General features: G+C 39.2%; 1 protein-coding gene across 3 annotated transcripts in view; it reads left to right on the top strand.

Moving 5' to 3' along the window:
• Positions 1-15,158, top strand: part of MPP7 (MAGUK p55 scaffold protein 7) — a 150,266-nt gene that overhangs the window by 22,339 nt on the left and 112,769 nt on the right. Inside the window, exon 3 of one of the 3 annotated variants that reach the window (XM_082044099.1) lies at positions 1,185-1,247. The exons of the other annotated variants lie outside the window; for them this stretch is intronic. The gene's annotated coding sequence lies outside the window, so the exon portion shown is untranslated. The remainder of the gene's footprint in view (positions 1-1,184; positions 1,248-15,158) is intronic. 3 annotated transcript variants of the gene reach the window in all.

Below are 15,158 nucleotides of genomic sequence, written 5' to 3'. Positions count from 1 at the left end.
TCATTTCTGCAGGTCAATTATGCCACCACTGATTTATGACAACTGAACCTGTCCTGAATGACAGCTGTCTCTCTACACAACCAAATACAACTACGTAGATGAAAACATTTAGAAAGTGTGGAGAAGTCTGGTGGGGTCATTGGGTGAGGTGTGCCTTTTTCAGATCTCAGCAGAATGTTTTGTAATGCTTCTGTCAACTCTTAAAGTAAACCCTGTTATGTCATTAGTTAAATTACATGCAATACGGAAGATTGGGAAAGCTGCTTCTAGGGTATTAAGCAAAATTATAGCCTGTAAAATACTGGCATATGCCTATGTGATAAAGACAAACTGAGCCAAGGAGTATTTTAATGCTTGGCATAGCAGCAAGAACAAAGAAGGGGAGAGAAGAGACTTCTTTTAAATAATTAATACTTGGATGTATTTTATAAGGGTGGTTGTTCAGTGTGTAAAATGTATGTTTGTTTTTGAGGGTACTTGATTTTGTCCTACAATAAAAACATTGTGCTGATAGAAAATCCAGTTGTTTTTATTGAGTAGCCTGTCCACAATGCAATGTAGAAATCTTTTTTTGCAGCTGGATTCTGAACTTCCTGACCCTGCAGAAAGGTTGCAGTGGGGAGACACTTAACTCAGAGTAAATCAGCCATCAGTACTGCATTCAGTTCTGCTTCTGTTCTACTGTATCTTCAAAATGAAATAAAAATGCAGTGGAACATGAATGTGGTTGAAGGTAGCGGCAAAAAGGCGTTATAGTGATTCTGGTCATGTCAATACTGGAAAATATATTTTTCTTCTGGGGCAAAGTGGCAAGATTTTGCCCTTTTTTACCATGATTTTAGAGCAATATTTTAAATGGAGTGCTTCGGAAAAATGCAATACATGATGCGATTATCTTAGGAATTGTTTGTTGGTGGGTTTGTACACTGCTCTGTGCCGTGTTTATGTAAGTAGTCTGATCCCATCTTTAGGTTGTAAACTGATCTCTCTACTAATGAAATGGGAAGTAATGCCTTTTTTTTCCCCTCCCCACTATTTAGTTTGAAGACGTTTTCAGAAAGTTGGTCGTTTCACTATTCTCAGAGAGCCTGACAATTTTTTTAACTCACCAGCAATTGAACCAAAATGTTTTCATGTGTATCTTTAAAGCCAGGAGTGAACAAATATATTTCCTTTCTTTTTAGAGAATGATGGTACGTGTTGTCTGCTAGTTAAACACGGAAATTCTAGGTTGAGCAGAAACTCAGGTAATAATTTTTTTTCTCCATTACACTCTGATAATTAAAAAAAAAAGTATTTCTTGTTTAGATCATGTGAACTTGCTGACCACAGTAGCCATGTGGGTACATGGTAGGATATTCCAAAAGCACTTACAAGCAGGGTACTTCTCAGTTCTTCTTTGAAGTTTCTGTTGTGAATTCCCACCCTGTGATGGGAACAGGGACCACAGTCAAGTTCCTCGGGGAGGCTCCACTTCTCTGTGTTCATTACACAGTTCCAGCTGGTGAATTAAAGAGCTTTTGAAATAATAGCACAGAGCTCTGAAATACATTCAGTTTAATGTTTTCCTACATGGTGTTTCCTTCGATGTGTAAATCCAGTGTTGCTCCCTCAGGTCATCATTAACTTGTTTGTGTATTTGGATTAACTAACTTGGCAGCCTCCCAGCACCTCACTGCAGATTAATAAGACAGCAAGTTTCAACGTGTGTGTTTTTTTTTTTCTTTGGTCCTTTCATGTGACTTTCTTTTTGCTGATTGTTCATGACTTTTTTCTGATCTGGTCTTTTAAAGAAGACATGCAGTTTCTTGAAAGTGGGGAGAACATTGTGTGCTGACAAGACAGCACACTGATGGCATAGAAACATGGATATAGGTCTTCCTCTCCCTCTGGTGTTAGGCTGATTGTGTATTCTCTCCTGGAAATATAGGAAAAAAAGTTGGATTTTCTCCTTCAGTTTGGAAAGATTCTCCTTTCTAGTGCAAGGAGAGCTGTGGAAACAGAGGGGTTTACACTAAACAAGTTTTGGAATATCTGTGTATTGTTAGCAGCAGGCCAGGAAAATATTTTTGTTTCAGATTACAGTGTATTTCACTCTTGCTAAGCTAGTTTGGTGTCCGTGGCCTTAGAAGGGCTTAGAAGGTCTGTAAGGCTTCACAGCAGAGCTGTTAATGCCGGTTTTCCTGTGAAACAAGCACGGTGACCCCCTGCTGCTGGTCGCTGCAGCTGGGGGCAAATGGTGGCTGCTGGTTACTGCAAGCTCCAGGGGCAAAGGGTTGTGCAATGTTTCAGTGAACCATGTAGGTGTTGATGATTTGTCATAATGTATGTAATTTTTGTATGAAGGCTGCAGGAAACTGTGTTTCTTCACAACCAAATTTGAAAGAATATCACTGAAATAGTTGTCGGTTGCGCTAAAAGTGGGCAGCTTTAAGGTACACACTTATAGCTTAATTTAGTTCTTCTTGTATAAATGTTTTGATGGTACTACATGACGCAATATGCCTTTTGAACATATGCATCCGTCTCAGTTACTGTTGAAATTGTAAGGCTTATAGCTATTGCAACCAGTTGTGGGAAAGGGAAGGTGGGTATTGTTAAGACAGTGGATAACTGCAACAGAGAATTGCATCATGTTTCTGCCTCTGCAATTGTGATTTGCTCTAGTGAGTTTAATCATGCTTTAGTTAGTGTTTCACTAAACTAATTATATGTTTCAATATCTTGTGGTATATTGAGCAAGTGTGGAAATGCAGAAGGAAAAGATCATCCTATCTTCAGAGCAGTGTTTGGAGGATTTGCAGCAAATAAGAGAAATACATCAGACAATAATGACAAAGCAAATACTCTGTGACTGTGGTTTGTCCTGTACAGTGAGTGAGATGGGGTATATTTGGGGAGTGATTACTTATGATTGTAAAATATGGGCTTAGATATGGGGTAACTCCATGGGTTGTTTTTTTTCATAGGAGGAGCAACCCTCTACTTCCAAGCTGGATTTTATGGTGAGACTACTGGATGTTGCAGGTGTCTTTAGCGAAGTTTGGAAGTGAAGTTGGTAGCACGTTCCCTGGTCATACTTGTTTGCACTGTGCTTTCCAGGGTTTCCTTTAGCTCTCAGTGAGGGCCAGGACAATTTTTTTCACCTTTAGCTTCATACACTTCCCCCGTTGCACACATAAAGACCTCACTTGGCAGCTTGCCTTAAACTCACAGGCAAGGGTGGGTTTATTTGGGGTTGAAAGATAAGACAAAACCAATTCAACATGCATAGCTGCTTATCACAGACAGATCTTGCTTATCTTAATTCAGTGAAGAAGCTGAAGAACTGCTAAGCAGCTTGTTCCATGAAGCAGGGTGGCTGGTCCAGCAGGGTGGTTGGTTAAGCAGGGTGGCTGCTTTCTGGTGGTGTCAGGTCCAGGAGAGGGTGGTTGGACTGGTCGCTACTGGCATTTGGTGTCAGGAATCAAGCTGACCTGCTGATGCTGGTAGGTTGTCAAACTCCTTGGGTCTCAAAAAGCAAAGGGAGGAGACTAGGGCTGGCTCAAACTCAACCCATCTCCTTCTCCGGCCAGTGTTGAACAGCATGTTTTGATGCTTATAATGGCTATAAAGAACTTAGGGAGTGCCTAGTTGGTGTGTTTTATTCTTTTATTCAGAGTTAAATTTGCAACTAGAGGCTTTTTTATTTCTGTAGGACTTTTTCTTTTCTTCCCCTTACTGATTTGTTTTTTAAGTTCCCCCTCATGTGGCAGTGTGGTTTTTGTTCGTTTTTAATACTTGTGCTTTTCCCTTATTGCATAAGCACCCACGACATTACTAATTACTTTGATCTTTGACATTCTGTAGATTTTACAGCGTTTGTGCTGAAAGTGATACTGTTATCACAGGGTGTTTGGTGACTTAGATACTCTACAAACCCAAAGCCTGTGTTTACTGTTGTCTGTGAGCATAGGGAGGTTAGAGGCTGGGCCATGCCCAGTGGATTTATTCTGTCTATTCAAGCATCTCGGTGCAAAAGAGATTTTTTGAAAATCACCTGTTAACATTGTGGGGTTTGTGTTGATTTGTAAGCTAGAACTTCTATTTTTTTCAGTAAGTTTGTAGTTCATGAGGGCCTGAATGGGTTTTGCATGTGGCCAGAAGAGAAGGGAGAAGATTCACACTCTTACTAATCCTCTTGTGTCAACATGCATGGTATATATTCAACGCAGGTCAACACTGCTGATCCTCAAATGCACTGTTTGATTATTTACATGTATTTATCTGTACATTTTATGTGTGATTAACTCTTGATTTTTTATTTTTAATTTGGTTACTTTCATTTAGCTGTTTTTTGTATATACTCTCTGCTTGAAATGGTGTGATGTGGCACTTTACTTTTTGTATTACTTTAGTGAGCTGGGATTGTATCTACAAACTAAGAAACTGAGTCTCTCTTATTCCTACTTGTTTTCAGACCAGAAAACAGTGTGGAAAGAGTTCTGTTTCTTCCTCTCTCTGCCACCTCACTTCCCAGCCAGGGGCAGGGCAGAGGCAATGGTGTCCTAGCAGAGACGTGGGTGACCAGAGGAGCTGACCTTGGAGAAACACAGCCTTGGGCTTCAAGAATGTCTTGCGTAACAGTGTATTTAAAATATGAGTTATTTCAAAAGAAAATATATTTTCGTTACCTATGCTTGACACATAAATGAAGAGAAATTTCATTTTGATAAATTAATTTGAATCTTTAAAGTTTCGGTCAAAATGCTAGCCAGTAAAAATCCTATATAAACCTTTTATCTGACCAGCATTAATCAAACACATTAGTCCATTTGCCTAAGAGCAAAGACCACCAGATGTGTGCTATCTTTGTATTCTCTGTATTTGGTTGATTCTCCCTCCTCCCCTTTGAGCTGTTTGATGCAAGAATTTAGAATGCACTGAAAAACTCTTCCAGAGTGTTTATTTGCTTTTGTACTTCCATTTCCTTGCCACTCCCTTGCTGATGATGGCTATATTACTTTCGGTTGGAAGATGATATTTTGTTTTGTTTCAGACTGGTGGGCTACATAATGATGAAATAGCTTCTGGTATGCACTTAACTTCTTAGGGAATTAACTTCTAGGTCCTAATGTTTGCTTAAACCGGTTTATAACGTTATGAGTAACAATTACAATATTTGTGAAAATTAAGCTACGTGTCAAAACCCTCTTGTTATGCTTTAATCATACTACCATACCTGAAATGAGCTCTGACAGTGATATTTTGGCAAATAATATACCATGAAAAATAGAGTTTTACTGTAATAATTTTGCACAAATCTGAAGCCTGATGAGTGAGAGAAGAGTAGTTACAAAACTGTATGAAATTTATACTACATAATTATATTGCTATACTGTAAAAGCTGACAGTGATGTGAAATTTGGCAGCAAATATTTTTACCCTACTTTTTATCTTCATGGCTTTTCTTCCTCTCTTCCTTCACCACCCTAGCTAAAGGTCATAGCAGATGCAATGGGAAAATTCTGAGCATCATTTTTCTATATCATAAAGCCAAATTTCCAGCTTTTGTAGAACAGAGTATCAGAGTCAGACTGACTTTGTAATTGATGAGTAGAGTCTGCTGTATATCAGTTCTGTTTTTAAGCATGGAGCATTAGTTCAAGAACATTAAGATTGTCAAATTAGAAGTTACACAGAGCAGATGGCTAATTGGTTTCTGGAATGTGATGATGGAAAGTTTTATATTTCTGATTACGCTGAGAGTTATGTGGGAAATGCTAATGCAGTCATCAGAAAGGAGCGGAAGAAAAATGCTTCATTTGCTTTGGGAGGAAACCCAGAATGCTGTCACTTTTACCATGGGAAAATGGAACCATATATCAAGGTTCAAAGCCCTGGCCTGGGAATCTGGAAGGCTGAGAATATTGATGAAAACAGCAGAAAGGGGTGTGAAGTGGGAAACTGGAGTGCTTACCTGGACCTCAGACCACTGGAAGATGGAAATACCCAGTTTCCTCTATTCACCACAAATTGTGTCATACATCTTAGACAACTTTCCTCTTCAAACTGGCAAATGCTTTCAAGTGAGAAGTTTTCACAGATTAACTTATTTCAGTCTTGGACATTTGTCACTGAAAGAGAAACACAAGTTATCTCCAGAATTAAGGTGTCTTAGTTCAGTTGCAAAACAGGCAATTCACTACATGTGTGTACTTTGAAGAGAAGCAACTTAGAAATACACTGTAGTGAAATGTTTTAAATATCCAATCCATTTTATTCCATGAATTTTCCCTCAATCTAGAAAATGAAACGGGTATCGCAGCAATGAATCTGGTATAAGGAATGTGTTCTGATGAATTTGTGTTTTGTCCCCATTGACTTTTATGTGGTCTACTCTTATTCTGGGAAAATAGTTCCTTTATAGTAAGGAACCAGGCTGCAAAATCTGTGAAATACTTGTCATTTATCTTCATTAGAAAAGCAGAAAAATAAGTACTTTATTAATAACTAGTCCGCACTGAGATGGTTTTAAAAACAGCCTTCATAAAAAAAAATGAACTACAATTGCAGCTTCATTCTGCAGTACTAAATTGCAAATATTTGTTTTAATCAGCACTTCTCCAGTTTCCTAACTTGCTTAAGATGATCAAAATCCAGTTCCTCATTTCCTGTAATTCTAGACAAGATGCGTGTTCTATTTACTCCAAGATAGGAAGAACACCCCTTCACTGTTAGGAAAATCAATGGGTTTTCATACCTCTTGTGTCATTGTTTATAGATAATGAAATTTCACTTATGAAACAGTTTGCAGACAATTATTTCAGCTTTGTGTTTATGTAATGTAAGAATGATCAATTTTATGAGGGGAAATAAAGCTAATTTTACGATTTCTTAAAATCTTTATCAGTTATGTATAATTAGAGCATGACGTATCTTAAAGTTTCGTATTAGATCCTTCCTGTATATTTGCTCTTTGACCAACCAGATGCAGATGTCTGTGTGGCATGAGATGAGGAGAACTGCCCTGTTGTTACTGAAGGCAAGATGAAAACCATGTTGACTTATTTGAAAAGTGCAGGAGCTCCCTCTTCTGGCTCAGAAAACTTTAAAATTAAGGTTTACAAGAATGTTCACAATTCATCATATTAAAAAAAAAATCTTATTTTGAATACTTAACCTGCAGAAATATTTTTCTGGTATCTTGGCAGTCATAGTAAAACTTGATTCGGCCCTCACATGTCCATTTGGATTCTGCTCTGAGTGCAGTATCTGTGTGTCTCTAGCCTTGCTCGGTGCCATCAGACAGCAGGTTTCCTCTCTGTGGTGTGATATTTATTGCTGGTGTGGTCATGACAGCAACAGTTGATATAAGTTGTACCTCCAATCTGTCTCTTCATTTAAGTCCCACCTGAGCTTTTCACAGCTGTTAATGGTAATGTGAGTCCTTGATGGTTGCTTGGTGCAAAGCCCTGTGAATCTTCATATGTTCAGAAAGGAGAAGTGGGATTGTTTAAGAACATTGAAAGGGCTTTAAAGTTGATAAATATACTGTGACCCCGTCTCTACCCTCCCCTCCCGTCTATCTAGGGAGCATAGGGGAGAGGAGGCTTCCTTGCTGTTTTTGTTTATTCAGTAACTGTCCTTTCATAGCCTCTTCAATGTCAGAAATCCTCACAGAAATGTTACAGTTCTGTAGCTATTTAAATTTGGTAGGGCAGCCCCTGAGTCTTTCATGCAACATCATTTCTAAGGGTGAGAACCTGACTGGAAAAGGTGGCACCGGTGACAGATCTCTTGCCTTAGCTATTAAAAACAAATAAATTCCAGCGAATTGTCTGAGAATGCAGGATGGTAAAAAAATAAGTACTTGACTGACCTCTTATCAGTATGGTGCTTTTAGATCATCTGCCAAAACAGGAGCCAGGAGTGACAGCTGAGCCATAGCCACGTTGGGTTCCTTTTCTTACCGTCTCAGGGGGGCCAGTGCAAGGAACACACATCAATACACGCCTGAAAAGACCAGTTACTTTGCAGTGACTATAAGTTTTGTACAATGTATGTGGTTCCTCAAGTAGCTGCACTTAGCTGAATTCATTTACCTGACATCCCTCCATTTTTTGACTTCCTAGGAATTTTAGCTTTTGAATTCAGAGGGAAGAATGAACTGCCTCTGGTTATACCCTCTCATAGCTGCGTAAGGGAATGGCTGATATACAGAACGGTGCACCTTCCTATTTTAACTTCTACAGCACTATTAGAGAATCTACAGTGACACCTTCTCAAAGAAACATTTTTTACTGTACAATATTTTTCCATTGCTTCATCAAAATTTCTGTATTCACAATATTTTTAATTTTCAAAGCATCAGATTAAGTGTTTCTACACTTTTTATTTACCTACACGTGCTGGAGCAGGTATGCTTACTGATTTGTATAGCATCACCTTTGGCATTGCCTAATAAACTGTAAGATATGTAAGTTGGAGAGGACACTATGAGTAACAAAAATGTCAGAGGTTCACTATCAAACAGCTTAGCTCTGATTTATACCATTTCAGACAAAATAAGAAAAAATACTTTGGTATTTGTAGCAGATGCCAAAATAGAATCAATGCGGTATTGTTCACCTAGTTAAACTTGCAAAAGCCAGGAAATGCAAACATTAAGTTTCCAACAGCAACATTAACTTGGACTCTTTGCATATCCTGTGTTTTCGTGGTATACATTAAGACATAAAGTAATGTATTAAACTGTGAGTTGAACAAGAAAAACAGAAAAAAATTCTTCATGTACGTATCACTGCCAAGTTAAGGTCTCTTACTATTTGTGTGTGTTTGACCTTTTATTTTAAATTATGTTTTTTTATAAAGGCTAAATGTGGTTTTTCCACAAATGAAATGAAATCTGAGAGCTTGTCTTCACTGCGGTGTGAACTTGACATACAGTTTACCCCTTGCCTTCAATCTGACTCTTCTTCATCCGTCAGTATCTTAGACTTGAATTAAGTGGCTTTTAAACTTGAAAATACGACTTGAATCTTGCAGACTGGCACTCTGATTGCAGTGGAACTGTAACTTAGGCTATACAGCTTGGCAAGACAGAACTTATAGTTAATTCTAATTGGTCTATTTTCTGCTAATTAAATTTGTACATAACTAAAATGTGCAGAGTGCCTGTTCTCACAGAATAAATCAAGCTTGAAGTGTTGCAGTAAGGTTGAACTCTAACTGTATTTCTTTGAATTATAATATATAGATGTATATATATATGATTGGTTCCAAAATTTTTAGGGAGTATTCCAGATGTTACTGAGTAGTGATTGTATGTGACTCAGGACACAGGAAGGTCCTGCTCTGCGGGTGGTTCCAGCCTGGAGAGGGTACAGAGCTGCAGGCAGAAAAGTCCCCCCCATCTGTCTGTGCCTGCTTACATGTGTCATAACTTCAGGCGTCTTGCCTGTGTGAACGAGGCTCATCCATGTTCTAGAAGAAAGGGAAGAGGTATTTGGAGAGCAGGAAAGCAAGGACTTGCTGGTCAAGAATAGATTTGGAGACTGAATCTTGGTTTGGAAAGCAATGGTGTGAAAAACATAGAGGGTCATTAGGGCTGCAGCAGTGGTGGGACAGGAGTGAAAACAGAGACTGGAGAAAGTGAGAACTGAAAGGGAAGTAAAGCAAAGTGTCAAGAGGTAGGGATGTTTGCAAAGAGAGGGGTAAAAGCAAGTTTAGGTAGTGGAGGATCATGAATTCATGGCAAGAATGGTAAGTACATAGCAGCATCACCCAGGGAAAGGATAAGGTGGCTATGGGTATGAAGCCAAAAACTGTGAGGTGGAATTGGGACAGCAAGGTCTGAGAGCAGGGAGCTTCGCTCCTAGAAAGGGGGACATGAAGATAATGAAAATAAAGCAGGGAGGAAGGGTGTCCTTGGTGGCAGATCGCACAGTGGGCTCGATGCGATGGTGCTCTCAGAACTCGGCAAGGAGGGGAGGGTGTGAGGCAGAAGGGGAGTTTGGCGGTGGCATTTGGGACTTAGCATTCAAGTATGAAATACAATTGCAGGGAGCTTACAGGGAGGAACAGAAGACTGCGAGGAGCATCTGGTGTGCCTGATGTACCAGCAGTGCAGCGGCTCTGGAACGTGTCAGTGCCTGGCTATTCAGATTCACTTTTGTTTTCTTCTGCAACCTGCATCCCAGAGCAATTTGGCTTGCAAAGCTTGTAAACTTCTGGAAATAAAGCACGCATACCTCCTCTGACTAGCTCTCTGTCCATGTGTGGTACTTTGTTTTTACTGCACACATGTACACACACATAAGGAAGTTTTTTGTTACTTACACTCAAGATGCAACTAATAAATTACCACTTAATAAATCAAAACTTTTTTCCAAAATTGAGCTAAAGGCCTATACTTTTTAGCTTGCTTATATTAAATTTTAAAACTTCGCTTTAGAGAAAGCAATCTGAAACTGATTAAAATGAGAATTACTGTAGTGAGTGTGTTTTTTTTTTATAAAAACATATGTTAATAAAGTGAGGTTTATTCTGCTTTTGTGCTTGGAAAAAAGAATACATATTGTTTAATTACTCATTCATCTCTCCCCTTTACACATATTCTCTGTAAAAAGCAAACAAAATAGCATTTTAACAGAATGGAGAGTTATGCTGAAAAAGGAGAACGGTTCAGAAGATCAGTTAATCTGAAAGAGATGGGGTAGTCAAAACTGGTCTTTGCTAATAAAATATGGAAGCATTGTAAAACATTTGTGCCTTATTTAGCTCTAGAGGTGTATAACATTGAGTTTGAATAATATTCTAACATTGTAGAGGATGTGTCTGACTTTGAAATAATAGTATTTGAACACATATATTTCTGAGGATGATTTTTTGACATGGCTATTTAACAGACCTCATAATTGGTGCATGCATGTTTATTGAGCCACAAGACTATGCAGTCAAGTATGCTTTTGATGCAAATATTTCACTGAACTAGTTAAATCAATGGAATACTTACTATTCTTTTAAGCATGGACTTAGTCCTGTTTTGATTTTTATCAGTTGGAGATTTTTCCATCAGCTTTTCTGGATGTGCAATCCAACTGAATTATAATACTATAAAAATACAGACTATATTTCCAAAATAGGAGTTGCAGAGCCTTTTGGTGCGAGACTTGTATAGTTGTCCGTTGGAGAGTGTTGAGGTTATCAGATCACACATGGCAGCAGGTTTTGCTGAACTGGAACAGTTGGACTTGATGATCTTAAGGGTCTTTTCCAACCTAAATGGTTCTAGGATTCTCATTTATGGAAATTTGTTGAAGTTGCCAAATTTTTCAGTATTTTTGGGGCCACTGAGGTTTATCATTTACTTTGTTTAGTTACATTTTTCAAACAGACTGTCAAAAAACCATGCCAGAACAAAACTGTTTGTGCAGGTAATTAATGGAGAGGCTGTGGTACCTGCTGACAGGTTTTTTCCAAGAAAAGGAATGGTTTGCAGCTAGGGGAAAAGTGTTAAAAGTGTACCCAAACCAGTAACTCAAACCAAAAGAGTAACCTTTGATCTGAGACATAGTTTAGGTCACATTTTAATGAATAGCTTTATTAAACTAGTTTATTAAACTAATATTATTCTGTCAGTTGGTACATTTTATTTGCAGAAAATTGGATCTGTCTAAGGGTATCTGACATCTACTACAGTAGTGCTGTTTTAAATTAAACTGGTAGCTTTAGTGTATGTATTTAAAGGAATGTTTTCATACATTTAAAGGAATTTGCTCAGTTCCAACATTGACATTGAAAATCTGAGTCTGGACAGAAGCTCATGTCAGGTTTTTTGTGTTGAAGACAGAGAAGTTGCAGGTTGCAAAGAGTCTTGCCACCATTGCAATTTTATCTGGTGTTGATTAAACTGTTCGGTATAGTGGGACCTGAGCATACTCAGAAATAAGCACCACAGACTAATTGGTTTTAATTTCTAATGTCTTAATGTTTTTCAGCACATTACTTCTTCAGTACTTTTTTTTAAAGGCCATCTTTTTTTCTCCATCTGTGAAAATTTTCCAGTAAGTAAAAACCAGAGAGATCTCTTTTCTGATGCATTGGGGCTTCACAGTTAAAATTGAGCCATGGAAATACAAGGCACACTACAAGAGGTATGGTTTTTCCAAATTGAGTATTTCTTAAAGATGTCCCCACAAATGTATAAGTCAAGCAGTTTTACATTCTGAATGGATGCTTAAGAGTGTTTAAATTCTCATCTATTATTCTTAAAGCCTTTTTAACAAAGCGAGGTTGTTTCTAACATCCCTGTGGGGTAAGCAAAAAAAATATGTAAGCTAAACAAAATGGGGAGCACTACTATAACATTATACAGAAAAACATTCTCTGATAGCTAAAGACTGATGTGATGGCAAGACCAGGAGAAAGTTGGTGAAGGCAACTGTTGTGCTTTTCAGTTTGGAAATGTTCTCTATGTTGGTGTATTAGTAACACTTGTAGTTGCTATAGATATTCCTGGCTTCTTAATTGGACTCTATACCCAGAGGTTTTTTGTCACTTTTTTTGCCTCCATTATACCTGCAGCTGAGTGAGTCAGAGGCAGCTTCTTGCCTCTGCAATGCCTTTGAAGTCCCATTATGTTTGTGTGCTGTGTCCTCTATGCATAATTCCAGTTCAAGATTTTTTTTGAGGGTTCCTGCTGACAAGGTGCATGTACCACCTACCAGGGCAGCCAACCAGCTTTGGAAGCTCATCAGGAGCCACCAGCGGGTTCCAGTAGCCTGTCAGAGACCCTGTGATTGAGGAGGTGGAAATTTTCTTAGAAGAGATTAAGGATTCAATAGAACTTGTTACCATACAACTTCCAAGAGAGCAGACCACCATTTTCAAGTCAGATTTTGTCTACCCAAACAGATTTACTTCTCCCAGTCTAGAAAACCTCCTTTGGCAATTTCCTGTGCTGACTGGGTTTTGGAGGCTTGTGTACATGTCCCTAGTCACTCAGTGGCTTGAGGCCCCATGATGAATGCAAGACTGTGGCTGTCAAATTTCCTGTCTCCACATGAAATCTCTATCTTGTAGTTCAAATACCATTTGCAGGCATGCTGGCTTAGTTGTGGAAATCAGGTTATAGTCTTTGTGACTGTAGCATCCTTTAGAGAAACAGGTTGAGCGTATCTTTTATCGAAGAACTTGGTTTTATGTGTGTATGTCCTGCTTTGTGACTTTGCTAGGTTCATACCTTTCATGGTTTTACCTGGTTTAAATCAGTCAGTCTTCAGTCTGCTTTTTAAATGTGAAAGAAATCTATTCATCTTCAATTAAGTGCTAAAAATATTAAGTAACTTGTAAAATAACCTTTCAGAAATAGGCACTAGGCAGTTTATTGAGGATGGGGAGTCAAAGGTAGAACCAAGATGTCACGTGTGCTGCCTCCAAAGGCGTGATGCTTGACGTAAAGACAAATTTGAATCCTTTTTCCTACCTCATCTTTTGTAGAAAAATGAACTTGGCTTAAATAAAATGTGTGTGTGACTAATGGAGTCACTTCCATTGAGAAGCAGTGGAGGATGCTAGAAAGAAGCTGCTAAAGCTGAAATTGTGGAAGGCTGTTGATCTCAGTGCTCTTTAGCTGCCTCTCACCCTGCTTCATCTGCCTGCCTCAGTCTGTCATTACTTGTCCTCCTGTATTGACAACGTGGGTGATCAGGAACAAGGTTTATCCCCTATTCCTTGGTAAGGGGCCCCTCGTATTTGGGGGATATGCAGAAAAACAGTTCCCTTGGAGAGCTGTAATTCTAGGATTTTGCAGTTTTGGAAGTAGTTCCCAGGAGGCTTCTGTCTCACTCCTGGCTATTTATATCCAGGGGATTTGGCACCCTGATTAAGTTATGTCACCTTAACGAACTTGGCGGTGAAGTGACTAGAACTGTGTCTGGCTGGGTGAATGTGCCTGTATAACATGCGGGAGTTACCCAAAGGTGGGGAAACCTCTCCGTTCCTTTACAGGCATCTGGTTTTGTTAATATTTATTGTACAAGCCCTAGAAATAGAAATCATAGAATCATTTCAGTTGGAAGAGACCCTCAGGATCATCAAGTCCAACCACAACCTAACTCTAGCACCAAACCATGTCCCTAAGAACCTCATCTAAACACCTTTTAAACACCTCCAGGGATGGAGACTCCACCATTTCCCTGGGCAGCCTGTTCCAATGCTTCACAATTTTCTCTGTGAAGAATTTTTTCGTAATATCGAATCTAAACCTGCTCTGGCGCAACTTGAGGCCGTTTCCTCTCATCCTATCACTTGTTACTTGGGAGAAGAGACCAGCACCCTCCATGCTACAACTCCTGTCAGGTAGTTGTAGGGAGTGATAAGGTCAACCCTCAGCCTCCTTTTCTCCAGGCTGAACAGCCCTGAAACGTCTTCCATTATATAAGTAGAAAAAATTCCAATTTATGTAATTTATTGCTTAATTTTTATTTTGGTGGGTTTTGTTTGGGTTTTTGGTTCGTTTGCGGTCAGAAGCGGCGGATCTTTCAGGACCCGCTGAGGCGGGCCGGGCGCGCGGGCGGTGCCGCGCGCCGCCGCTAGGTGTCAGGCTCGGCGCGGGCGGCGCCAGCAACACCCGATCGGGTGCGAGGTGCGGGATAATGAAATCCCAAAAACCAGCCCCGTTTAAAGGCTGGTTGTAACCGTCCTGCTGGGTATTGTAAATGCCTCAGGTGCACTTGATACTGCCGTTACGTTCCTGGCGTCGGCTTCTGATTTTTATGGAAAGATGGATTGAACTTCAATTTAGGAATATTCGGTAATCCCTCTCAGGACATACTGGAACAGCTGGTATTTCTGTGTTGCAGCAAATCGATTCCATACAGCAGTCAGCGCTGCCTATGGCTGGGCTCCGGCTAAAACTTCCAAAGCATTTTAAATAAAGCGAGCCAAAGAAAATAACATCGTCACTGCAAAAATGTAGCTTAATTTGCAAGTTAGGAAAAAAAAAAATCCCCACTCCATTCCAGCAAAATATTAAGCATTTTACTGGTAAGGATTTCATCAGGTCATTTATTTTTCATTAATATATATTTAGGATCTGGGGGGAATAACTTTATGCCATATATACATTTCTTAAATAATAAGGAGCTCGAATTTTTTTAAATATTGAGTGATTT

Source organism: Streptopelia decaocto (assembly GCF_964273445.1).
Source record: "Streptopelia decaocto genome assembly, chromosome: 2".
Lineage (NCBI taxonomy): Eukaryota > Metazoa > Chordata > Aves > Columbiformes > Columbidae > Streptopelia > Streptopelia decaocto.
The sequence above is the reverse complement of the archived record's forward strand: the minus strand, read 5'-3'. Positions and strand labels throughout refer to the sequence as shown.